General features: G+C 50.5%; 1 protein-coding gene across 2 annotated transcripts in view; it reads left to right on the forward strand.

Annotated features, from left to right (window-relative positions):
* The window catches only part of SENP7 (SUMO specific peptidase 7), a 1,147,653-nt gene that overhangs the window by 148,567 nt on the left and 971,643 nt on the right, over positions 1 to 27,443 (forward strand). The gene's annotated exons all lie outside the window — the stretch shown is intronic.

Below are 27,443 nucleotides of genomic sequence, written 5' to 3' on the forward strand. Positions count from 1 at the left end.
TCTGCTTGCTGCATATGCTTTTCTTCAAATTCGTGCTGTCAGTGACAGGTTTAATTTCTACCCACCTGGAACATATCTTACTTTGCGGCCTCATAGGTGCCTGTTCTTGCAGCTTCTTTTGGTCCACGATTTTTTCTACCCGAGTACTTGCTCTATTGCGGGTATTCTGTTTATGTTGTGCGCTGAACTATAGCCTTGTTCCCCGTTCTTCGGGGCCCTTCTTTTGTATGCCTTAGGGACATTTTGTGAGCTACCTATGCACTTAGTATCCCTTATAGGGACTTTACCTTCATCTTTTCTTCTGCTCCTTATGTCCACATGGGCGAAAATGGTACCACAGTCCGGAAGACTCTTTGGCCTGGATACATTTTGTTCCGGTCTACGACCTTTGATGCAGACCTTCTGTGTCCTGTTTTACTCCGTGGGACACACAGATTTTCACCTACTTATCTTTGTATTCCTATTGGATTGGGTACCACGAATACACCTCCCCTTACAGTGTATTAATTTTCCCTAATACCCTTGTGGTATCCACATCTTTTTGTCGTATTATTTCGCAATATACTTGGCTACTGCTTTCTTGTTTAAGCCCTTTTTAGGTGTCGCCTGAGCCAATGCGCTTGCGCATTGCTCCGGCCAGATTATAGTAAGCGGAAAAGAAAAGTCTACCAAAACGGTTGCGGATCGCATACAGTTCATGTGATCTTTGCGCGTGCACAGAGCCAGCATCATAACACCACCATTTGTCTGTGCCTCTGCATCAGACTTCAAAGGCTGACGCTCCCCCGCCCCCTGCGTGCACATCGCGCACCACCATTTGTCTGTGCCTCGGCATCAGACTTCAAAGGCTGCCGCTCCAAACCCCCGCCCCCCCCACCACAGCAATGCCGGGAGCTTGTTTCTGGACGAAAGTGAAAGCCTACCGTGCTTGTTTACAGTAGCCTTGCTCCTCAAATGCTGTTGCTGTGTTGCCATCTCTCTAGGGACACTCGACTTGCTAGCTGCAATGCTACATCCGCTATGCTTTGCCTCTAGACACGTTGATCCCTCGCAGACTGTGCTGACTCTGCCCCTCCTGATTCTGAAACTGACCAACGCAGTCACCACACAGTCTCTTCTCTCCCCTGCCACCATATACTTCGGACCCTCACCGTCACACCTCCTCACTCTCACACCCCCTCACACTCCCTCACCCTCATACACCCTCACCCCCATACACCCTCACCTCCACCCCCATCACCCTCCCTCACCCTCCCTCACCCTCCCTCACCCTCCCTCACCCTCCCTCACCCTCCCTCACCCTCCCTCACCCTCCCTCACCCTCACACACCCTCACACACCCTCACACACCCTCCCTCACCCTCACTCACTCTCACACACCCTCACACACCCTCACAACCCTCTCACCTTCACACACCCCTCAGGGACACCACCACATCACACCGGGGCATCACTCCGGGGCACCACTCAGGTGCACCACCGCTTCACTCAGGCGCACCACTGCATCACTCAGGGACACCACTGCATCACTCAGGGACACCACTGCATCACTCAGGGACACCACTGCATCACTCAGGGACACCACTGCATCACTCAGGGACACCACCACATCACTCAGGAACACCACCACATCACTCAGGAACACCACCACATCACTCAGGAACACCACCACATCACTCAGGAACACCACCACATCACTCAGGAACACCACCACATCACTCAGGAACACCGCCACATCACTCAGGAACACCACCACATCACTCAGGGACACCACCACATCACTCAGGGACACCACCACATCACTCAGGGGCACCACCACATCACTCAGGGACACCACCACATGTAATGTAATGTAATGTAATGTAATGTAATGTACACTTTTATAGCGCTACTACCACTCCAAGGAGTATCTTGGCGCTCAACACCAACCCAGGTGGAATAGGTTGGGGGGAAATGGAGGCGAACTTAGTCACAATATACTTTACACCAGTGCTCTACAAGCAGCGTCAGTGAGGGAGAACATCCATGTTTTAAGTGCCTTTCTAAAGTGGCTCTCATTGGGCATTGATCGGAGCTGCGGCGGGAGTTTGTTCCAGGCCTTTGCGCCCAAAACAAAGAGAGATTTACCACCTTTGGTTGACAGCTTAAATCTAGGTATTGCCAACAAGTTCTGATTTGCAGACCTCAGGTAGCGCATGGGATGATAACGTTTGAAACCATTGGATAGGTATCTAGGCCCTTGCTGTTGGAAAGCTCTGAAGGTAACCAGAAGAATCTTAAACAGGATCCGTTTACAGATCGGTAACCAATGAAGCGCCTTAAGCGCGGCCGAAGCAGATGACTTGCGAGGCCAGCGTAGCACTAAATGGGCAGTTGCATGTTGGACCATCTGCAGCCTGTGGAGAACGGACTTATTTGCTCCCGCATACAGGCCTTTGCAGTAGTCCAGTCTAGATGTTATCAGAGCAACTGCTATCGTTTTCCTTGCTGACAAAGGAAGAAGATCAAAAAACTTCCTCAAAGATCTAATAATATGGAAACAAGTGCCGGCCACAGCCACTGCTTGTTGTTTAAAAGACAGCTGGTCATCGAATTTAATGCCCAAATTTCGAGCAGAAGAGATGGTATTTGGAGGAGTTTCAGCATCATACGGCCACCAGTCTTTCGGGGAAAACTGATTTTGAGAGCCGAACGGCAGAATTTCCGTCTTACCGGAATTACATTTGAGGTGATTGTTATTCATCCACTCAAAAGTAGCCGTTAGGCAATTTTTCAGGTTTTCCTCGGCCCCAGGCAGTTCTCTATCCAGGACCAGAATAAGCTGTGTGTCGTCAGCATACGATATTGTGCTAATCTGATAGGAAGCGATTAGCTCAATCAGGGGCACCATATACAAATTAAAAAGTACAGGGCTCAAACGAGAGCCCTGGGGGACCCCATAGCTGATGACTTTGGCTTCAGATTGAAACTGGCCCAATACCGTGACTTGGCGCCTGTTGTTAAGAAAATTTCTAAACCACGCCAATGCCACTTATCCTATTCCTGCGTTAACTGAACGGTCCACTAAGATGGTGTGTGAGACCGTATCGAAGGCCGCAGATAGATCGAGTAAAATCAAGATGGCCTTCTTTCCCTGATCCACAGCCATTCGTAGGGTCTCTGCCGTAAACAGCAGGGCTGACTCGGTAGAATGTTTCGAGCGAAACCCTGATTGGTTAGGGTGCAGGATGTCGTTCTCTTCCAGAAAATTCGTAAGCTGGTTATTAACGAACCTTTCCGTCAGTTTAAACACCAGGGGGAGCAGGGAAATAGGACGCAGGTTAGAAAGAGTGGTCTGGTCAGGCAGAGACTTTTTCTGGAGAGGCTTGACTGCTGCAACCTTCCATTCCTTGGGAATTTCTCCCGTGGCCAAAGATGAATTGATGATGCTGTTAATAGTGGGGTTAACTATCTCCACTAAAGCCTGCAAAACAGACGGTGGGCACGGGTCAAAAGGGGATCCAGATTTGCTTGCTAAAATGGCTTTGTTAGTATCCTCTAAAGAAATAGGGGCAAATGAGTCCAAGCAGGGGTAGCTAGTAGATGTGTTACCCATCTCCGTCTTTTCCAAATTGCTAAAGGTGGAAGATACAGGAGGAAAAACCTTCACAATGTCCAAGATCTTATTTTCAAAATAGTTAGCAATGGCATTACAGAGAGATTGGGACTGGGGGATTTCCTGCGAAAGGGCTGAAGGGTTGATGAAATGGTTTACTATCTTAAAAATGTCTTTTTGGCCATTTCCATGGATAGATATCGCTTGCAGATAATAAGCTTTTTTAGCTAGCTTAATTGTTACATGATATCGTCTTCTTGCAGATTTATAGGTATCACGGGCAACAGCCTCGTAGTTCCTACGCCACCTCTGCTCCAATGCTCTCACTTCACCTAACTCCATTTTTAGACCTAGCGAAAACCATGGGGCACTCTTTTTACTTTCCGAGCCGCCTTCATTTTTCCTACGTGTTGGGACTAAAAAGTTCCCCCCTGTGGTTATCCAGTCGCAAAACTGCTGATTATCCGTGGAAGTGTGACCTGTTGGGGTAGGCTTGTTTTCTTTTATCTTCTCTACCAAATCTAACCTTGTAGGTAAATTCCTCCACACTGGTTTGCCTACAGTGTCTGTTTTATTCCTACTATTTACAGGAGCATTATGTTTCAAAAGGAGGTCAAATGGAATTAAATTATGATCTGACCATATTTGAGGGCAAGGGGATTTAACTATTAATCTATCTGAGTTAGAGCAGATACAGTCTAAGACATGCCCCGCTATATGTGTGGGTTCCAAGGTAAGAAGAGTAAGGCCCAGGACATTAATAATGTCCATAAAGCAACTTACTCCCGGCTCTCTAGGAGAGTCTAAGTGGAGATTCAGGTTCCCTAAGACTGTAAAATAGGCAAACCTGAGCGCCAAGTCGCTCAATACCTCTCCTAGACTCTCTAAAAACTCAGTAGGTGACCCAGGGGGCGATAAATTAGAGCACCAGAAAAGGTGAAAGAGTCCTGAATACCTAGGCAGAAGGCCATGGCCTCTGCCCCTTTAATATCTGGTAACTCATGTATAGAACACTTCAAAGTGTCACGATGAATAATTGCCAAGCCCCCACCCCTTTGCTGAGGCCTGTCTAATCGCTGTATCAAGAAATTCTGCGGGAGGGCCGCAGCTAGGTCCGGATTACACCTAGCTTTAAGCCAAGTTTCTGTAATTAGGAGCCAATCTAAATTTACCTCCATGATCAGGTCGTTAATATTTTGGGCATTTTTACACATCGACCGGGCATTAATAAGCCCTCCTCGTAAAATAGTGGGTTGTGGGACGACTACAGGAGTAGGTTCTGGAACGAACGTTGCCTTGCACTGGCCGCAGCGAACGGGACCATCCCATGTATCAGGTTTAACGACCTCATGGCAGTGCATGGGGAGCCTTTTGAGGGAGTATATTAGATCTCTGGACCAACCTGGGTTTCCATTGTATGGAGCATGGCATGGAGCACCATACAGTGCCTCCAGCGCCTCCTTAGCGCTGACAGGCACAGACGGGCAGGACTCTGGCTCGACTCCGGCACGAGTCCGGCGCGCCCACTGCGCATCACCGCTGCGCGTCTCCATGGCAGGTTTAAATAGGGAGCTCACCTCGCCTGGACGCCTGAGCACTAGAGCGCTCAGCAAGATGGCGCCCCCAGAACGTCCCCAGCTACCCCCAAGATGGCGAAAAACGCGAGGAGCTGCAGGTAAATCCGCTAAAACAGCGGTGAGGGGCACAATTATAGTGCAAATGTGCGCTATGTGAAACCTAATAAAATCAGGGGTTAAAAAACAATATAACAACCAAAATGAGCAAAACGGGAGTATTATTTAAAAACACGCTCTACTTTACAAATGATCTCGCTTCAGCGCAGGGTGAATGTAGAGTGCAGCGTTGCACGAGTAAGCCTTTCCCAAGACCGACTCCTCTCATGGACACCTCTCAGGGGCACCACCACATCACTCAGGGACACCACCACATCACTCAGGGACACCACCACATCACTCAGGGACACCACCACATCACTCAGGGACACCACCACATCACTCAGGGACACCACCACATCACTCAGGGACACCACCACATCACTCTGGGACACCACCACATCACTCTGGGACACCACCACATTACTCTGGGACACCACCACATCACTGGGACACCACCACATCACTCTGGGACACCACCACATCACTCTGGGACACCACCACATCACTCTGGGACACCACCACATCACTCTGGGACACCACCACATCACTCTGGGACACCACCACATCACTCTGGGACACCATCACGTCACTCTGGGACACCACCACGTCACTCTGGGACACCACCACATCACTCTGGGACACCACCACGTCACTCTGGGACACCACCACGTCACTCTGGGACACCACCACGTCACTCTGGGACACCACCACGTCACTCTGGGACACCACCACATCACTCTGGGACACCACCACATCACTCTGGGACACCACCACATCACTCTGGGGCACCACCGCATCACTCTGGGACACCACCGCATCACTCTGGGACACCACCGCATCACTCTGGGACACCACCGCATCACTCTGGGACACCACCGCATCACTCTGGGACACCACCGCATCACTCTGGAACACCACCACATCACTCTGGGACACCACCACATCACTCGGGGACACCACCACATCACTCTGGGACACCACCACATCACTCTGGGACACCACCACATCACTCTGGGACACCACCACGTCACTGCAGGTAAATCCGCTAAAACAGCGGTGAGGGGCACAATTATAGTGCAAATGTGCGCTATGTGAAACCTAATAAAATCAGGGGTTAAAAAATAATATAACAACCAAAATGAGCAAAACGGGAGTATTATTTAAAAACACGCTCTACTTTACAAATGATCTCGCTTCAGCGCAGGGTGAATGTAGAGTGCAGCGTTGCACGAGTAAGCCTTTCCCAAGACCGACTCGCCAAAAGGAGTCGTCTTAAATAGGGAACTCACCTCGCCTGGACGCCTGAGCACTAGAGCGCTCAGCAAGATGGCGCCCCCAGAACGTCCCCAGCTATCCCCAGTATCCTTCAGGGACACCACCACATAATTTAATTTAATTTAATTTAATTGCGGTTTTATATAGCGCTAGGAATCGACTCCCGGAGGAGTATCTCCACGCTTCGACCGCTGGGGAACCCGTCCTGGCTCACCCTGAGAGATGGTCCCTGATGGGTATCTCTAAGGTGCGACCAAGCATCCCCGGCGGTCTGGGGGGGCCGTTGTGAAGATGAGGCAAGCTGATGCCCAGAGTTGCCGAGTGTGGTTTCTGACTAGAGTAGGCACCGAGGTGAGAATTATCGAGTCCGCTGACCCAGGTCCACGACCCTGCCGCGTCGGGAATCGAACCCTGGTCCCGGGCCGTTCTCTGCTTACGGGTCTGCCGCCTCTAACCAGTGAGCCACACTTCTCCTCATCACTCAGGGACACCACCACATCACTCAGGAACACCACCACATCACTCAGGGGCTCCACCACATCACTCAGGGGCTCCACCACATCACTCAGGGACACCACCACATCACTCGGGAACACCACCACATCACTCGGGGACACCACCACATCACTCGGGAACACCACCACATCACTCGAGGACACCACCACATCACTCGAGGACACCACCACATCACTCGAGGACACCACCACATCGCTCGAGGACACCAACACATCACTCGGGAACACCACCACATCACTCGGGAACACCACCACATCACTCGGGGACACCACCACATCGCTCGGGAACACCACCACATCGCTCGAGGACACCACCACATCGCTCGAGGACACCACCACATCACTCGAGGACACCACCATATCACTCGGGGACACCACCATATCACTCGGGGACACCACCATATCACTCGGGGACACCACCATATCACTCGGGGACACCACCATATCACTCGGGGACACCACCATATCACTCGGGGACACCACCATATCACTCGGGGACACCACCATATCACTCGGGGACACCACCATATCACTCGGGGACACCACCATATCACTCGGGGACACCACCATATCACTCGGGGACACCACCATATCACTCGGGGACACCACCACATCACCCGGGGGCACCACCACATCACCCGGGGGCACCACCACATCACCCACCACCACATCACTCGGGGACACCACCACATCACTCGGGGACACCACCACATCACTCGGGGACACCACCACATCACTCGGGGACACCACCACATCACTCAAGGACACCACCACATCACTCGGGGACACCACCACATCACTCGGGGACACCACCACATCACTCAGAAGCACCACCACATCACTCAGAAGCACCACCACATCACTCAAGGACACCACATTACTCATGGCACCACTCGGGGACACCACCACATTACTCATGGCACCACTCGGGGACACCACCACATTACTCATGGCACCACTCGGGGACACCACCACATTACTCATGGCACCACTCGGGGACACCACCACATCACTCGGGGACACCACCACATCACTCGGGGACACCACCACATCACTCGGGGACACCACCACATCCTTCAGGGACACCACCACATCACTCTGGGGCACCATCACATCACTCAGGGACACCACTCATGGACACCTCTCATGGACACCTCTCAGGGGCACCACCACATCACTCAGGGACACCACCACATCACTCAGGGACACCACCACATCACTCAGGGACACCACCACATCACTCTGGGACACCACCACATCACTCTGGGACACCACCACATCACTCTGGGACACCACCACATCACTCTGGGACACCACCACATCACTCTGGGACACCACCACATCACTCTGGGACACCACCGCATCACTCTGGGGCACCACCGCATCACTCTGGGGCACCACCGCATCACTCTGGGACACCACCGCGTCACTCTGGGACACCACCGCGTCACTCTGGGACACCACCACGTCACTCTGGGACACCACCACGTCACTCTGGGACACCACCACATCACTCTGGGACACCACCACATCACTCTGGGACACCACCACATCACTCTGGGACACCACCACATCACTCTGGGACACCACCACATCACTCTGGGACACCACCACATCACTCTGGGACACCACCACATCACTCTGGGACACCACCACGTCACTCTGGGACACCACCACGTCACTCTGGGACACCACCACGTCACTCTGGGACACCACCACGTCACTCTGGGACACCACCACGTCACTCTGGGACACCACCACGTCACTCTGGGACACCACCACGTCACTCTGGGACACCACCACGTCACTCTGGGACACCACCACGTCACTCTGGGACACCACCACGTCACTCTGGGACACCACCACGTCACTCTGGGACACCACCACGTCACTCTGGGACACCACCACGTCACTCTGGGACACCACCACGTCACTCTGGGACACCACCACATCACTCGGGACACCACCACATCACTCTGGGACACCACCACATCACTCGGGACACCACCACATCACTCTGGGACACCACCACATCACTCTGGGACACCACCACATCACTCTGGGACACCACCACATCACTCTGGGACACCACCACGTCACTGCAGGTAAATCCGCTAAAACAGCGGTGAGGGGCACAATTATAGTGCAAATGTGCGCTATGTGAAACCTAATAAAATCAGGGGTTAAAAAACAATATAACAACCAAAATGAGCAAAACGGGAGTATTATTTAAAAACACGCTCTACTTTACAAATGATCTCGCTTCAGCGCAGGGTGAATGTAGAGTGCAGCGTTGCACGAGTAAGCCTTTCCCAAGACCGACTCGCCAAAAGGAGTCGTCTTAAATAGGGAACTCACCTCGCCTGGACGCCTGAGCACTAGAGCGCTCAGCAAGATGGCGCCCCCAGAACGTCCCCAGCTATCCCCAGTATCCTTCAGGGACACCACCACATCACTCAGGGACACCACCACATCACTCAGGAACACCACCACATCACTCAGGGGCTCCACCACATCACTCAGGGGCTCCACCACATCACTCAGGGACACCACCACATCACTCGGGAACACCACCACATCACTCGGGGACACCACCACATCACTCGGGAACACCACCACATCACTCGAGGACACCACCACATCACTCGAGGACACCACCACATCGCTCGAGGACACCACCACATCACTCGGGAACACCACCACATCACTCGGGAACACCACCACATCACTCTGGGACACCACCACATCACTCTGGGACACCACCACATCACTCTGGGACACCACCACATCACTCTGGGACACCACCACATCACTCTGGGACACCACCACATCACTCTGGGACACCACCACATCACTCTGGGACACCACCACATCACTCGGGGACACCACCACATCGCTCGGGGACACCACCACATCGCTCGGGAACACCACCACATCGCTCGAGGACACCACCACATCGCTCGAGGACACCACCACATCACTCGGGGACACCACCATATCACTCGGGGACACCACCATATCACTCGTGGACACCACCATATCACTCGGGGACACCACCATATCACTCGGGGACACCACCATATCACTCGGGGACACCACCATATCACTCGGGGACACCACCATATCACTCGGGGACACCACCACATCACCCGGGGGCACCACCACATCACCCGGGGGCACCACCACATCACCCGGGGGCACCACCACATCACCCACCACCACATCACTCGGGGACACCACCACATCACTCGGGGACACCACCACATCACTCGGGGACACCACCACATCACTCGGGAACACCACCACATCACTCGGGGACACCACCACATCACTCGGGGACACCACCACATCACTCGGGGACACCACCATATCACTCGGGGACACCACCATATCACTCGGGGACACCACCACATCACCCGGGGGCACCACCACATCACCCGGGGGCACCACCACATCACCCGGGGGCACCACCACATCACCCACCACCACATCACTCGGGGACACCACCACATCACTCGGGGACACCACCACATCACTCGGGGACACCACCACATCACTCGGGAACACCACCACATCACTCGGGGACACCACCACATCACTCGGGGACACCACCACATCACTCGGGGACACCACCACATCGCTCGGGAACACCACCACATCGCTCGAGGACACCACCACATCGCTCGAGGACACCACCACATCACTCGAGGACACCACCATATCACTCGGGGACACCACCATATCACTCGGGGACACCACCATATCACTCGTGGACACCACCATATCACTCGGGGACACCACCATATCACTCGGGGACACCACCATATCACTCGGGGACACCACCATATCACTCGGGGACACCACCATATCACTCGGGGACACCACCATATCACTCGGGGACACCACCATATCACTCGGGGACACCACCATATCACTCGGGGGCACCACCACATCACCCGGGGGCACCACCACATCACCCACCACCACATCACTCGGGGACACCACCACATCACTCGGGGACACCACCACATCACTCGGGAACACCACCACATCACTCGGGGACACCACCACATCACTCGGGGACACCACCACATCACTCGGGGACACCACCACATCACTCGGGGACACCACCACATCACTCGGGGACACCACCACATCACTCGGGGACACCACCACATCACTCGGGGACACCACCACATCACTCGGGGACACCACCACATCACTCGGGGACACCACCACATCACTCGGGACACCACCACATCACTCGGGACACCACCACATCACTCGGGGACACCACCACATCACTCTGGGAGACCACCACATCACTCTGGGAGACCACCACATCACTCTGGGAGACCACCACATCACTCGGGGACACCACCACATCACTCGGGGACACCACCACATCACTCGGGACACCACCACATCACTCGGGGACACCACCACATCACTCTGGGAGACCGCCACATCACTCTGGGAGACCGCCACATCACTCAGAAGCACCACCACATCACTCAGAAGCACCACCACATCACTCAGAAGCACCACCACATCATTCAGAAGCACCACCACATCACTCAGAAGCACCACCACATCACTCAAGGACACCACATTACTCATGGCACCACTCGGGGACACCACCACATTACTCATGGCACCACTCGGGGACACCACCACATTACTCATGGCACCACTCGGGGACACCACCACATTACTCATGGCACCACTCGGGGACACCACCACATTACTCATGGCACCACTCGGGGACACCACCATATCACTCGGGGACACCACCATATCACTCGGGGACACCACCATATCACTCGGGGACACCACCATATCACTCGGGGACACCACCATATCACTCGGGGACACCACCATATCACTCGGGGACACCACCATATCACTCGGGGACACCACCATATCACTCGGGGACACCACCATATCACTCGGGGACACCACCATATCACTCGGGGGCACCACCACATCACCCGGGGGCACCACCACATCACCCGGGGGCACCACCACATCACCCACCACCACATCACTCGGGGACACCACCACATCACTCGGGGAGACCGCCACATCACTCTGGGAGACCGCCACATCACTCAGAAGCACCACCACATCACTCAGAAGCACCACCACATCACTCAGAAGCACCACCACATCACTCAGAAGCACCACCACATCATTCAGAAGCACCACCACATCACTCAGAAGCACCACCACATCACTCAGAAGCACCACCACATCACTCAAGGACACCACATTACTCATGGCACCACTCGGGGACACCACCACATTACTCATGGCACCACTCGGGGACACCACCACATTACTCATGGCACCACTCGGGGACACCACCACATTACTCATGGCACCACTCGGGGACACCACCACATTACTCATGGCACCACTCGGGGACACCACCACATCACTCATGGCACCACTCGGGGACACCACCACATCACTCGGGGACACCACCACATCACTCGGGGACACCACCACATCACTCTGGGGCACCACCACATCACTCTGGGGCACCACCACATCACTCTGGGGCACCACCGCATCACTCTGGGGCACCACCGCATCACTCTGGGACACCACCGCATCACTCTGGGACACCACCGCATCACTCTGGGACACCACCGCATCACTCTGGGACACCACCGCATCACTCTGGGACACCACCGCATCACTCTGGGACACCACCGCATCACTCTGGGACACCACCGCATCACTCTGGGACACCACCGCATCACTCTGGGACACCACCGCATCACTCTGGGACACCACCATATCACTCTGGGACACCACCGCATCACTCTGGGACACCACCGCATCACTCTGGGACACCACCGCATCACTCTGGGACACCACCGCATCACTCTGGGACACCACCGCATCACTCTGGGACACCACCGCATCACTCTGGGACACCACCGCATCACTCTGGGACACCACCGCATCACTCTGGGACACCACCGCATCACTCTGGGGCACCACCGCATCACTCTGGGGCACCACCACATCACTCTGGGACACCACCACATCACTCTGGGACACCACCACATCACTCTGGGACACCACCACATCACTCTGGGACACCACCACATCACTCTGGGACACCACCACATCACTCTAATACACCACCACATCACTCTAATATACCACAACATCACTCAGCCCAACCACATCATCACTCAGCACCACAACAGCACTGTCCTTGCTTGCTACCAACAAGCATTGCCATAGCCAATAGGACTCGCATTAGGAAAGTGTAAGCTATTGGCTTTGTGAATAACAATGCTATTAATTTATATATTTTCAAAGCCAACACATATTAAAAAAAAAAAGTGTCATTTACAATACCAATAGCTCACACTTTCCTAATGCGAGACCTATTGCATTGCAAATGCTTGTTCTACTTTATTGTGTTCCTGGTGTTGTTCATTTTCAGTAGTTTGATATTCTTGTATCTATTTTGACCTTAGTTATTCTTACCTACTGAACTGGAGAACAGCCACTGCTGTTGCTTTGTACGGTGGCAGGGGTGTTATACATATCTTGCCATTGCACCCGTCGGCTAGCTGTTGTGTCACTGCTCTTTTCAGTTCTGTTCCACTGGGAGACAAGTTCCCCTGTTTGTTTGGTTCCATGTTTGGTATCCTTATTTCACAGGAGGCTAGGTTTCTCTTTCTTTCCTGTATCTTTTCTCACTCCTCATCGGTGGTGTACTGTTCTCTCCCTCAAAACTCTGTATGTCACTCACACCGTTTGTGCTATTGTTTTTCTATGGGAGATATTACAGCTCCTATAAGGGCCCTTGCCCCTTATAGGAGCTATTCCCCCTCTTCTTTCTTACTGTTAGGAACAACACATCTTGTGGCTTACTGCTCATTCCCCCAAGGCCAAGTCTCCCACCTCGGCATTGGCCAGGAGAGTTCCTGTAGGTGATAGCTGCAGAGCAGCAACATGGACATAACTTCATACTTTTGTGAAGCACTACTGCTAGGTTTCCGAAGTGTGAAGTCCTGGCCATTTTCCTCCTCCTGGTCTCCAGGACTTTGTGTTATAGTTATCCCTTTAAGACCCATCTCCAAATATGTACAGTTTGTAAATTTATTAAGAAGGTGAAGAATCTGCAGGTAGAAATATCCATCAGGAGAAAGCCAATTGCATTCTATAACATTCTTTCTTGTGTGTACTCTATCTAACTGCAGATTTTTCACCTTTTTTTGCACCCTTTTCCCCATCTTGAAGGATGGCCATTAGCTTTTCTATAAGGCCTCAATGTTATTGTTCTTTCTATAATTGCATAATAGTTTCAAGTATTTATTGCACTTCACCGTTATGTTTATTGATATTGGTGTCATTCTATCACCTCTTGCACTGAAAAAATAAACGGAAAACTAATAATGTAAGCACTTTATGACTCTACTGACATCACCATGATGCTGGTCCCAGTGCTGACGTGTAGCTTGTGCTCCATATAATTGTGCGAGAAATCTGAAAGGTTTCCAGACCCAGTCTATGTCTGGAGATATTCAGAAGGTAAGAAATATGTTTGAGGCATATGAGCTGCAGATTGTACACTGTGCATAGATCGCCACCTAGTGTTGGCCCCGGATGTTTGCAGTTTGTTGTTGTCTTGAAAAGTTCTTTGGAAGTCACGAGTTAGGTGACTTCTCCTTTGGACCACATTGCGCATGGGCATCGGCTCCATCCCCAGATAGTTTTTTTCCGCCATCGGGCTCGGATGTGTTTCCTGCGCTTCGGTTTGGAACCGAATTTCCTTTGGCGCGCAATCCTCACCCAGTTTGACGGTATTGTTTCGATCGCGCTTCACATCGACGTGATTCTCTACGACTTCGAAGTGTTCGATTCCGGTCGGCGACGAAGGCCTTCGGGCCTACCTAGGCTTCACTTTCTGGCTCATGGAATGGACGCCATTCAAAACGTTTCCTCAATGTGGGTCGAAGTTTCCCCACACCGACCTTCATGAGGTGTGCAACCTTTGCCTCTCACCGGAGCACAAGGCCAAAGACTGTTCGGGGTGTGCCTCATTCCGCTTCAAGAAGACCATTCGGGACCGACGAGCTCGAAGAACTATGGCTCGCTCGTCAGCTTCGATCCCCGACAACATCTTCGAAGAGGGCGTCGACGTCCCAGAACACCGGCACGCCGAGCAGAGTATCGGATCTTCAGATGCCGAAGACTCTGACGTCGAGGAAGTCACTCCAGCTCAACGGGTCGTAAGGAACACCGTCGACCCCACCCCTTCCTTGACACCCTCAAACAAGGCTTCGGTCACACCCCCACCTTTGGGCTCGGATGCACACCGAGAGACTGCTTCCAACGTCCCGCCGTCGGGCCCGGCAAAGAAGCCCATTAAGCCTTCAGGCGGTTTGGGCTCGAGCCAGCCTATTTCTGGTGCCGACCCAGTACCGACACTGAAGAAAAAGCCATCTTCCTCTTCCACGTCGACCGTTGCTTCGACACCCAAGCACACGGCGCCGAAGACTGGCAGCGGTTCATCGATGCCGAAACCGCACTCGGAGCCGAGTAAAAAATCCACCAAACTCCAGAATCACACGCATCGGAGCCGAAAAAACCCTCGGAACCAAAAAGACACTTCAAAAGGGCCCATTAAGCCAGCTACCGACTCGGTGCCTAAAAAACCTACGGAGCCGAAAATTCCGACGCCAAAGGATCTGCCCTGCTCACAGGAACTTTTTACACTGGATCCACAGCAAAAAACTCTTGTAAAGGATCCTAAAACTGGACAATTGACTCTCAGCTCCAAGAAGAGACCACTTGAGGCGCCAGCACCTCCTCCCCTGCAAAGAAGAGACATTGCAACCTCTCCATTAAGGGTCCCTTCTCCACCACCTCCCCATACTGTTCCTCCTCCTCCTCCTACACCACCTCCACCACATCATTCACCTACACCATCTCCTAATCCAGACGATGATGTACACACAGATTCTGATTATGAAGGTGGGGGTGCACATTACCCAGCACAGACTAATAGTCCTCCTCAGTCACCTAATCCATGGGATGATTACAACACCCCTGATGTGCCTTATGTCCCACAAGATGATGTATACCCTTCCAGACCTTCCCCACCAGAGGACACCATAGGTTTTAACCTACTAGTCTAAAGGGCTGCACGATACCATGGGGTGGACTTACACACCGAGCAGTGGAGGAAGACTTTCTATTAGACACTTTTGACAACACACAAAGGTCTACTGCCATTTTACCAATGCTTAAGAGCATCATCAAGCACGCAACAGAGGTTTTTAAAGACCCCGTCTGAACTAGGGTCCTCAATCCTTGCATTGAGAAAAAATATAAAGCTGCCCCTGCAGACCAAGTTTATATTAAAGGCCCAGCACAATTGGATTCTTTAGTGGTGTCCAATGCACGTAAACGTGCTAATTCCCAAACAGGTGAAGCCTCACCACCAGACAAAGAATCTAAGCTCCTTGACGCCTCTGACAAAAGAACTGCGGCACAAGCAGCTCACAATTGGCCCATTGCCAACACCCAAGCGTTGCTGGCAAGATATGACAGGGCACATTATGATGAACAAGAGTCCATAATGCAGCACCTACCAGACAAATATAAAAACAGAGCTAACGAACTTACACAAGAAGGTAAAAATATTACTAATACCTCCATTCGTTGTGCCCTGGACACCTCAGATGCTGCCTCAAGGGCAATCAATACCAGCACCTTACTACGTAGACATGCCTGGCTACGTATTTCAGGTTTTAAACCTGAGGTACAAAACTCCATCCTTAATCAGCCATTTGATGAGACACATTTATTTGGCCCAAATGTTGACGTGTCTTTAGGAAAAATGAAAAAAGACACCGACACAGCAAAATCTATGGGAGCCTTGCAGCAGCAAGTTCCAAGACGTTCTTTTCGTCGCTCATCATACAGAGGCAACACAAGAGGCTACTCCTCAGAAAGTCCCTCCTCTTTCTACTAAACCCCTAGCCAATCCACATTTACTAAGGGCTACCAGAGAGGGGGTTTCAGGGTTAACAACAACAAAGGCAGAGGCAAAAACAACACCTCCCGCTCTGCCTCTACCCCTACCCAATGACTTTCCTCCCCTCACCCCCCCCCCCCCCCCCCCAACATTCTACTCCTGTGGGGGGAAGACTCCAACAATTCCTGCCTGCCTGCCTGGATCAACATTACATCAGACAGGTGGGTGCAACAAATTATTCAGTCAGGTTACTGTCTAGAACTGACATCTACCCCCCCCCCCCCCCCACCCCCAAACATACCACCCAAACAGCGTCCAATGTCACAAGAACATCTATCACTGTTAAAGCAAGAAGTAGTATCTCTGCTAGAAAAAAGTGCAATAGAACTAGTTCCTCTGCACCAGCAAAACAAGGGGGTTTACTCTCTATATTTTCTAATTCCAAAGAAGGACATCTCTCTAAGGCCTATTTTAGACCTCAGACCGCTAAACATATACATACAGTCAGACCATTTTCACATGATCACACTCCAGCAAGCCCTTCCTCTCTTGTCACAAGACAACATCCTGGCTACTCTAGACCTCAAGGACGCATACTTCACATTCCCATTCACAAAGCTCACAGGAAGTATCTCAGATTTGTAATAGACGGGCAGCACTCCAATTCAAAGTACTCCCATTCGGAGTCACAACAGCACCAAGGGTGTTCACCAAGTGCTTGGCAGTGGTGGCAGCGCATCTACGAAGACAGCACATCCATGTCTTCCCGTACCTCGACGACTGGCTCATAAAAGCCAGCTCACACAATCAATGCGTAAAACACACTTATGCCACCATCCAGCTGCTCCACAACTTGGGGTTCACAATAAACCACACCAAGTCTCATTTGATAACTTTATTTCGGTCATGGACCATAAAAGTGCAAATAAAATACATACATGCGCTAAGATGGAATACATAAATAGTTAAAAACATTGGGTTAAAAAATTATTAAACAGTAAGTTATCAAAAAGGGAAAGAGGTAGCGGTCAACAGAGTTTATCACAGTTAATCAAGATAGACCTTCTACGCCACATACCATATAGGTAGCGGGAAACAGAGAACACAATGAGGGGGGAGGTGTCATGTCTTAAGATTCTGCAGGCTTGTGCACATTGCTTAAGTCCCAAATTTCTGCACAACGGTGCCAACCAGCATCTCCGTAATTTACTATAGGCTGGGCAGAAGAACAGAACGTGGACAATGTCTTCTTTACTGCTTTTACAAGCTGGGCAGATTCCAACTTCTCGTCCAGCCCATGTACAAGTCAATGCCCCGATAGGCAGACAGCCATGTCTTAATTGGGTGTACAATTTCCTTGCTAACAAAGGCTGTATTAGGTCCAAAAATTGCTCCCTCTTGGGTGCGAGTTTCACCTGCAGAAATTCTATAGTTAGCCTGCCCATGGTTGTCGAGCTGTATAGCAAACTCAAGTTATAATGTCTCAAAGAGGCCAACAGCTCTTTTCTCTGTACCGCTGGGCAGCTCACCTCCGGGGTCTCCCATAGTTGGGGGAGGCCAATGTTGTATGCAAGGTCTTTGATGTGTGTTAACCAAGGTGTATTCTTGCTCTTCAACCGGTGCCAAACTACAGAGAATTCGGCTCTATAATCCAATAACTCCGGTACTGTGCAGAGCCTTCTCCAATATAGGAGAGGTCGAGCGGCTAACAGTTCCGTAATGGGCTCTAGACCTAGACCTAGATCTAGTCTCAGGGGTATGAGCGGGGTACTCTGGGGAAGACCCACCAAGTTCCTCATGAAGGCCTGCTCCACCTTGAGGAGGCTTTGTGTGTTTGTATAACCCCAGAGTTCTGCGGCATACATCACAGTTGGCCTAGCTTGGGCACCATAGATCTCTAGGGGAGGGGTAACTGGCTTGAATTGGGTTGTTTTTTTAAACTTGCCTATACCCCCTACGATCTGCGAAAGCCTCAGGGTGGATATAGATACCTGTGGCCCCCAACCAAAATCTTCAGTCAGGGTGACACCCAGGTAGACAAAGGTTCTCTCCCGTTCGAGCGGGGTGCCATTTAGCACGGGGCTCGGGCGGGTATGCCTCGGGGGACCGAAGATCATGAACTTGGTCTTCTCCAAGTTTATCTCCAGGCCCCTCGAGGCGCAAAAAGAAACAAACCCGTCCAGAACCCACTGGATGCCCGTTGATGTTCGCGACAACAACAGAGTATCGTCTGCGAACATCAGAGCGGGCACCCGACCTGTAGCCAACCACGGGGCATCACTATCCCTGACTCTAGCTTATTCCCCCACTAAACCATTGATATAAAGACTAAAGAGCGTAGGGGCCAGGGCACAGCCCTGTCGAACACCTCTAGTTACAGGAAAACGTGCAGATAATTTTCCATTCTTCCCACACCTCACCTGGGCAAAGTTCCCAGCATGGAAACGCTTCAGGACATCTAGTAGATAGGGCGGAAGGCCCAGTTCTTTCAAGACCTTCCATAGGCTCTCCCTGGGCACAAGATCGAAAGCGGCCCGCAGGTCTACGAAAACAAGATAGAGGCTGCCACCCTCTATTTTTACTGACTTCCAGAAAAGGACCTGCAGCCTAAAAATTTGGTCCAGGGTCGAGATTCCGGATCTGAAACCTGCCTGGAGGGTAGTTAATATTTCAAACTCCTCCATCCATCCCAATATTCTGTCCAGAAGGATGCGGCCCATTAGTTTCTGGGTAGTATCCAGAAGACTAATCGGTCTGTAGTTCGATGGAACTAAAGGGCATCCCTTTTTAAAAATGGGGACGATTTCAGCGCCCGCCCAGGAATCTGGGAGCTTAGCTCCCCTGAGGACCGCATTAAACAATACAACAAGGTACGGTGTCCATATTTTTGGCTGGGATCGGAAAAGGTCGCCTGGTAACCTATCGAGACCTGGGGCTTTGTTTGGAAGCAGCCTGGCAACCGCAGATTCCACTTCCTTAAGTGAGTTGCTCTCAACGTTTCCAGAGCCCATCCTCTCCCCCGTGTCCCACTGACCCATCTGGTAGTCCAAGCCCAAGGCCCCCCGCAGTCGACACTCGTGCGGGAGGTCTGTGGCCAATGGAGTCCCAGGGGCAATGTCTGTCTCTGGTATCCAGGCCCTGATTGTATGTTCAAGGGTGCCAGTCTCAGGGCTTGTATAGAGCGCTGCAAAGTGCGCCTCCCAAACTGATGGGGCGATATTTGGTAGGGGAATTTCTCCTCCCTCTCTCGCGCCAGAACTTACTAATGCCCAAAATAATTTGGAGTCCTTTGCCAGGAGAGCGCCTCTCAGTTCTTCCCACCTAGCTTCCTCCCACTCTCTCTTACCCCTGGTGATCTCTTTTTTATAGGACAATCTAATTGCCCTGATGTTTGCTTTATCTTTGGATTTGATTGCCGCAAGAAGCTCCTGTTTTAATTTCTTGCAGGCATCATCAAACCAGGGATGCGTCTTAGGAATGTGCCGCTTACACCTACTTAGAGGGTAAAACACTTCCCCCAATGCCACTGCTAGCTGCCTATGTGTATCTACTGCATGCTGCCCGGTAGTCGAGTCACTCATCTGAGTTATAAAGGGAATTGCAAGCTGATATATTTTTGCAAGCTGTGAGGGGGACTCTACTAAGTGAGGCCATTTAACCCTCCTTCTATTATTATAGACCATGAACGGAGGGGGCTCTATGTCAGGGTTAAGGACAGGGTTTGTCAGACCAAAAGGACCCGGTTTAAAAGTTAAAACCAAGGCATTGTGGTCACTATCATACCTTTGCACAACCCTAAATTCCGTCAGCTTATCCCAATTTTTCGCTTCCACCATAACATAGTCAATGATGAAAACCTTATTTGCCCTGTTAAACGTGGTTGTGCCTTGGGCGGTCGGGATCCATTCTTCCATTGCACGCCCGCAAGGACGTTGCAAGGGTGAAAGATTTAATTTGTAGCGCTAACTGGGTCCATGCTCTGACTGGAGTGATATTAGGCTCGAGTATGTGCCACAGTGCATCTACTTCATCTTGTTCACCCAACTCCAGGGTGCCCAGCGGTTCAAATTGGCAATTAAAATCACTGCGACAATTATTGTAACGGAGGGGTCTAGCGCAAGAATAAAGGAATTGAGGGCTTTAATTGTATTTGACTCTTGCCCATTCTTAGATGGCCTCGAGTATATATTTATTATGGCTACTTGGGGTTTGCTTGGAGGTTTTAGCAAAACACACTGGATATCCCGGGGATTTGTGTGGATTTGGGTCGCCTGTATTCCCAAATGAGAGCCTATCCAAATTGATAACCCACCCGATGGGCGACCTTTGCCTGTAGACACTGCCAGAACATCATAGGTTGCGAAGGTCGAGCTTGTGCTCTCCTCCAGTGCCCAAGTCTCTTGCATCAGGCAGATGTCATATGTTGCCATAAAGGCGGCCCACTCTGGGGAAAGGAATTTATTTTTTAGCCCTGCTATCTTCCAGGAAACCAGTTTTAGACATCCTTCTACTATTTTTTCAGGAACATTTATTTCCTTGTTCCCCTTATCACTAATCTTCACCCTAGAAGAAGAGCGGATTATTAACTCCTCCCTAGGAATGGATGATGGCTCGTTTTCCTCTGTTACCCCTGAGCTAAGTCAGTCCACCTCTTCCAGCACACTAAACCTATGCCAATGTGGTTGGAGCGGAAAGAGGGGACTGCACGAAAACATACCCGCCCTAGTTAATCGCCCATTTGGTATTCTGTTTGATGGAAGCTGGCAGCCCCTGTTGTAATATGGTCTTTTGGGGTGGGGCGGTTCCAAACTAGGAGTAGGGTAGAAGTATGAAAGATGTAATGGACATATTTGGGTATTTAGTGTATATAGTGGGGCGTCGCAGATATACTCTACAGCAGAGGTGTCCCTGAAATTCAAAATATGACGTCTCCTGCTACTGTCTTTGGTCCCCTCCCAATCCAGCCTACTCTTCTAGCCGACAGTATTTCACCTGAAACGTTTAATGGCAAGGGTCTATTTACACTAAGCCATTGAATGCACTTGTTTTTTAACTCATTCTCCCTTTCTCTTTTCCCCTCACTTAAAGATGGAACTCCTGCAAGTGCTACCACATACGGTTGGGCTTCTGGGGGTAAGTTTATTGTTGGTAGCTGATAGGGAATAGCTCTTGTTGTTATATTCCTTTTCTCCAATGAGCCGGATTTACCCCCCTTTACGCCCTCATTAGTCATTGGAGTTGCTTTGTCTCTGGGGATTTTCTGATTTCCCACTACTCGATAAGCTTGGTCGTAAGTGTTGGTAGTCGGCAAAGGATGAGGTTGGTCGTGTGCCTGCTTATTAATGTTTGGTGTAACTCCTGAGTTATTGGTCTGTGTAATGGGATTTTTCCCCCCGTATACCCCACCTTTAAGCGCGTTTTTAAGGGTGGTGTCACCCACAGAAGATACAACACTTCCCTGTGGCTTGGCTGGCTCTATTTTCTCTACACTCTTGCTGTTTACAGTGTGGATGAGTTTGTCAAGTTTCGACACCAAGGGTTTAAGTTGAGTGACAATAGTCCGTTCGAGACATGCTTGTAGGTCGGCCACCATATTGGTGACCCAGCACGGTATTCCAGATGTCTGGAGCGATGGGTTAGCAGTCGGGGTCCCCAGGTTGTGATTAGCCAAATTATTTTTGCCCAATTTTTTGGGAGTGTTTTCTTTCTTTTTCCTAGGGTGTGATTTGCGTGGATTCGGGGTTATAGCAGGAGAGGGAGGGGTCAAGATGATCGGAGAATCCTGGGCATCTATAGAAGTCTCAATGGGTTATCTGACTGCAGGGCAAATCCACATACGATGATGTCGGGTATGAATTTGCCTCCAGAGCGTCAGTCATGGTGATTGAGATATCACCTCCCTGATTTTGAGTGAAAAGTGTTGGTGGTATTAATAGCCTTCTCTCGGTGTTCTCAATGGCAGTAGCCACAACACCGATTGTTGGAGCATTTTGTCAATTGCAGTCAAAGTGGGGAGGGGCTGGGATTCAGCAGCCTGCAGCTTGGTATTTGATCGTGTGGCTGGTATTTTTACTTTTTCCCCCCGATTACTCATTCTTCAGATGGAAGTCTCTGATTGTAAGTGTAAAGAAAAGCCACAGAGTCCTAATCACATCAACAATGCCACCTCCAGTTTGTCCAGTAAAGTACTTGCAACAAGGAAATTAAATCTCAATCTCAATAGGTGCAGTACCTTGTGGGATATGGCTTTATCGGTAGGTGGTTCCTCAGGAAGTGAAAGGGGGGTGGCCCGTCCCGTCCCGTCCCCCTCCGTCCACTGACGGCCAAAGACGGCCCGCCCTCTGCCCGGGCTCAGCCAGGCGTTCGCGTGCGCGCGTCCCGCGTCGCGGGAGAGAGGGCGTTGTTTTTATGCGCCTCCGGGCACCGACTGCATGTGTGCGGCGTCGGCTGCAAAGCCTCTTGGGGGTTGTAGTCCCCCCCCTCTCGGTGGCCGCGACGCTAGGTGTGATGGCGTCGCTGGCGGCGGGGGGAGGGGGGACCCGGGCCGATGTCAGGAGCCCACAGGGGAAGACCAAGAGAGCCGTTTGTTGTTCCGGCAGGGCCGCTGGAGATGCAGGCGGTATCAGGAACCAGAGGGTGGGCTGGTACTACCAGGCAAATATGCTGCTGATTCTCAGGGTTTGGTTAGCGGTTCTCACTCTGCCGTTAGGAGGGCGTTGTTTTTATGCGCCTCCGGGCGTCGACTGCAGGTGTGCGGCGTCGGCCGCAAAGCCTCTTGTGGGTTGTAGTCCCCCCTCTCGGCGGCCGCGACGCTAGGTGTGATGGCGTCGCTGGCGGCGGGGGGTGGACCCGGGCCGATGTAAGGAGCCCACAGGGGAAGACCAAGAGAGCCGTTTGTTGTTCCGGCAGGGCCGCTGGAGATGCAGGCGGTATCAGGAACCAGAGGGTGGGCTGGTGCTACCAGGTAAATATGCTGCCGAGTTTCTCAGGGTTTGGTTAGCGGTTCACCGAGTCTCATCTACAGCCATCCAAAGTACAACAGTACCTTGATGCCACAATAAACACCTCAACAGCGCTAGCTTATCCCACTCCAGCAAGGATAGCCAGCATGCAAACTCTCCTAACAAAGTTTCAGCTACAACACTCCCTTCCAGCACGAGTGTTCATGCAACTCATAGGGATGATGGCCTCTTGCATCTTCATAGTACCCCATGCAAGACTTCAAATGCGTCCGCTACCAGCGTGCTTATCACGTCAATGGAACCAGGTTCATGGTCACTTACAGACCTAATGTTGGTAGACGGTCGAACTCATCGCTCTCTGCAGTGTTGGAACACCAAAAACCTTTCCAAGGGAAAACCGTTCCTAAAGCCAGTTCCCCAGATAATCTTAACTGCGGATGCATCGCTCTCCAGCTGGGGAGCCCACCATGCAAGGCAGGTGGACACTGCAACAAAAAGTACTCCATATCAATCATCTGGAGTTACTAGCAGTATTCCTAGCACTAAAAGCTTTCCAGAAGCAAGTAGCAAACAAAGCTGTGTTAGTCCGCACAGGCAACATGACAGCAATGTATTACATACAGAAGCAAGGAGGCACGCACTCCCTGCAACTATCTCAACTAGCACAGGATATATGGAGGCGGGCTATACCTCAGAACATATTCCTTCTAGCCCAATATGTCCCAGGAGTACAAAATACTATAGCGGATCTGTTAAGTCGTCAAACACAACAGACCCACGAGTGGGAACTTCATATGCAAGTTCTTCAGCCATTCTTTCAGATGTGGGGACAACCTCAGATAGACCTTTTTGCCAACCACAAAACGCAAAATGCCCAAGCTTCGCCGCCAGATATCGACACCCACTGTCCAAAGGCAATGCGATATGGATGAATTGGTTAAACAGATTTGCGTACGCTTTTCCACCTCTACCACTCATGCCACTAGTAGTACGCAAACTGCAGCAGCATTCTCTGACTCTCATCCTAGTTGCTCCAACGTGGGCCAGACAACCGTGGTACACCAAACTGCTACAACTGTCTGTAGTACCACACCATAAATTGCACATGTCTCCATACCTCTTAACACAGAACCATGGAGAGATCAGACACCCGGACCCAGCTCAGCTCAACCTTGCGATCTGGCTCCTGAAGTCCTAGAATTTGGGTATCTAAACCGTCCTCCAGACTGCATGAATGTCATTAAAGAAGCTAGACGTCCTACCACTAGGGCATGTTATGCAGCCAAGTGGAAACGATTTTTAATATATTGTCATAACAACAATATTAATCCCTTAGATGTGGCTATTCAACACATCATAGGTTACTTACTGCATCTTCATAGATGTAACTTAGCCTATACGTCTATTAGACTACATCTTGCTGCAATAGCAGCATATCTGCAAAACAGACAGCATCTATCTCTGTTCAGAGTGCCTGCCATTAAAGCCTTTATGGAAGGCCTTAAAAGAATAATTCCTCCCAGAGTACCACCTTCACCTGTATGGAATTTAAACGTTGTTCTCACACAGCAAATGGGGCCTCCCTTCGAACCCCTACACAGATGTGAATTACAATTTTTAACATGGAAAGTTGCATTCCTAGTAACTATTACTTCTCTACGCAGAGTTAGTGAACTACAAGCACTAACCATTCAAGAACCTTTTTTGCAAATGCATCAAAATAAGGTTGTTCTGCGTACTAATCCGAAATTCCTGCCTAAAGTAATTTCTCCATTCCATCTCAATCAATCTGTGGAACTGCCCGTTTTCTTCTCGCAACCACAGTCAGTTGCAGAAAGAGCTCTTTACATATTAGATGTCAAAAGAGCGTTGCTATACCACATAGAAAGGACACAACCCTTTCGTAAGACAAAACAACTTTTTGTGTCTTTCTCACCACCACATAAGGGTAATCCCATTTCAAAATCTGGGATAGCTAGATGGATTGTCAAATGCATACAGATTTGCTACCAAAAAGCTAAACGTACGCTATCTGTTCCTCCTAAAGCCCACTCTACCAGAAAGATAGGGGCTTCAATGGCATTTTTAGGGAACATTCCCCTAGATGACATCTGCAGAGCAGCTACATGGTCTACATCGCACACATTCACAAAACACTATTGTGTAGATGTGCAAACAAAACAACAAGCTAATGTGGGCCAGGCTGTTCTCAAAACATTATTCCAAACTACTGCAACAGATAGGGGTGGTCGCTGCTAAGAGTGGGTACTGCTATGTAATCTATGCACAGTGTACAATCTGCAGCTCGTATGCCTCGAACGGAAAATGCTACTTATCAGTATGCATCTGTTCTTGGCATGTAGAGCTGCAGAGTTGTACACGCCCACCCGCCTCCCCGGCTACCCTTGTCTGTTCCAGTATTACCTTAATTAGATACAAATTACACGGGCATCCTTCCTGTACTTGCAAAGCTCCATCGTTTCCCTAATGGCAAAAAATAATCTGGGGATGGAGTCGATGCCCATGCGCAATGGGGTCCAAAGGAGGAGTCACCTAACTCGTGACTTCCAAAGAACTTTTCAGGACAACAACAAACTGCAAACATCCGGGCCCAACACTAGGTGGCGATCTATGCACAGTGTACAACTCTGCAGCTCTACATGCCAAGAACAGATGCATACTGGTAAGTAGCATTTTCCTTAGGTATCCACCAGAAAGAACCTTTCACAAGGTAACTAGGTTTTCAACAGGGTCCTGGTTTCAGATCCTAGTGTTCAAGTGGTGCCAGAGATGCCTTTCATTTTATTCAAACAAATGTCCAATATTTCTGCCCCAAGCTTTTCAGATCCCATATAGTCTTGTGCTTGTCAAGAAGTTAAGAAAAGGTTGCTTCAATTGTCGTGAAGCACTTTAAGATTGAGATTGGACCTAGTGGTGGATTTTGTGGAAGACCTTGATAATTTCTCCCTGCAGCTTTATGCAATCAAATCCTGTGTGGCAAGATACATTTGGCAAGTTGCAACTTTGCAGTGTATTTACTGAAATCTCTACATCTTAAACTAATGTTTGTGCTTCATCATAAACTAGTGCCACTACCAACTAGGACCATTCCAACATCATGAAGACCACAGATTTATTAGTGGAGAAAAACTAGCCGTAGTTTTATTATATATTTTGGTAAAATTACATGTGTCCTTTTGTAATAAAGATTTCACATCATATGTCACACAAGATAATAATGTGATTATACCCTTTCACAATAAAACACCTTGCAGGCAAATGTTGACCTAGAAAGACACCATATGAAGGGCTCATCTGCTCGTCATGGCTAACCGTCAACCATTCACCTAGCATTCACCCAACCTACAAACTTACTTTGAAATATTTAGCAGCAGTTTGGTTACCTAT

The sequence above is a fragment of the Lissotriton helveticus genome, chromosome 8, assembly GCF_964261635.1.
Source record: "Lissotriton helveticus chromosome 8, aLisHel1.1, whole genome shotgun sequence".
NCBI classification, from domain to species: domain Eukaryota; kingdom Metazoa; phylum Chordata; class Amphibia; order Caudata; family Salamandridae; genus Lissotriton; species Lissotriton helveticus.